Source organism: Geospiza fortis, unplaced genomic scaffold (genome assembly GCF_000277835.1).
Source record: "Geospiza fortis unplaced genomic scaffold, GeoFor_1.0 scaffold44, whole genome shotgun sequence".
Lineage (NCBI taxonomy): Eukaryota > Metazoa > Chordata > Aves > Passeriformes > Thraupidae > Geospiza > Geospiza fortis.
In genome coordinates, this window is record NW_005054404.1 from 1502188 (window position 1) to 1503984 (window position 1797).

The following is a 1797-nucleotide window of genomic DNA, read 5'->3' on the forward strand; positions in this document are numbered from 1 at the left end:
AGCAGTGACTGCAGCTTGATTCCTGTACAATAAAGAATCTGTGCATGCCGCACTCAGGCAAGTTATACCATGGACAGTTGAGGCCGATAGGAATCCATGCAATAATTCTTACTCCATCATTTTCGAACATTAGTGACTTACAGGTCCTGATCTTAGTTCTGAATTTGCCTTCATTTTCATTGATTTTGTGGTATATCTGATGCCCACTGCAGTAAATTACTGAGATCATAAATGATGACTCATGAAGCTGAGAGTGAAGTCAATGCCATTGGGGTGAACAAAATTAATGGATGCTGGTGGATGATCTTTGTGCTTTCCTGTATCTGTTGTTTGAACCTTTTCATTGCACCTTGGGCCTTAGGAAGCCTGGGGATGTGTTCACAAAAAATAGCCCCAAGGCTCAGTTTTCTTGTACTTCAGTAAATGAGCAGGGGGCTGAGGAAAGGGGGTGCACAAAGGATTTCAGGAATTTTTAAAAACTTCTCTATTTCTTAGGTAACAAGGTGATGCTGATCTAGTAGCTCAAGAATTGTGACCTTTACAGCAGTAGACCAGCAGAAATTGAGGTAACATTATCTAAGGCAGTTATAAACTTTCAGTGGCATAAGGTTGATCTATATTTGGAATATCTTTCCCCTTCTCCAGGGCAGGAGGAAAGAATCATTACTGTCATAAGTTTTGACAGTACTGTTGAGGCAATCTTCATGCTGCCCAAAAACCTGACATTGTCTTTCCTTGGGGGGCTAAGTCACTCAAGAGCAAACAATAGTGGACCCTTTGAGAAGTACTTTCTATATTGCTTAACACACAAATTGGGAGAAACACTTCACTAACTTCAACAACAGAATCTTTTTTAAGGAGGAAAATGTAGTCCAACTGGGGATAAAGGAACTTGCATGGATTTACGATAATAAAGGGCTCTTTGATAGAACTGAACTAGGGTTACTGGCCTTCCAAAAACTGCCTGTTACCACAGACACCGCAAAACAACATCTCTGGTTATATGATGTGCAGCAATTGAGCTTGCATTGATTTGCAGTTCAGTGACTGCAAAGTAACCATCAGTGTTTGGGTGGCTATGTGCTTCACTGACACAGGTACAAGTCAGTGTTTGCCACCATCAGCGTGACATGAATCTTTCATAATCCTCATCACATCAAGAGACCCTACCAAAAATGATGCCCACTTCTTTCCTGTCAATGACAGTGTCCCTGTTCTAGAGTACGCTGGGTTTTTAAGTACTGCAAAGTCAGTCATAAGGCTCTTAGACATGTCTGTACCCAACAGGGGCACCATATGAAAGTAGTTCCGAGGACAAAAACTCTGATGTTTAAACAAAGAAACTATTTCTACTTAGCATGAACAATACCTGAAAGAAGCAGATTGGGAACTGAAATTACACCATTCCTTGTTGCTTTTGATAGTTTGATGTTGCCACCATTGAAGTGGTCAAGAGTGGAGCAGCACTTGAATGGGAAAGTAGTTGGCCACATAGTGACCCCTCTGATCAAATACAATGCCAATGCAAGCCTTGGGATTTCCTACATTACAAGCCGTATAGAGAAACATTGTTATAGAAAACTTGCTGAATCTAAAAGGCCTTTTAAATTCTCAAATAAAAAGCCTAAGAAATTTATGACTGTGTTGCTAGATGTGGAGGCCAAGTAAACTCACAATGTTGATCTTAGTTGTGTTTAAATTTCTCCTGCCTTCTGGCACTTTGAGCTGTAGTGGAAAGAAATCATTTATTTCTTTTAGCTTTAAGCATTTGGAAACACAGGGGTACCATGGAAGAGC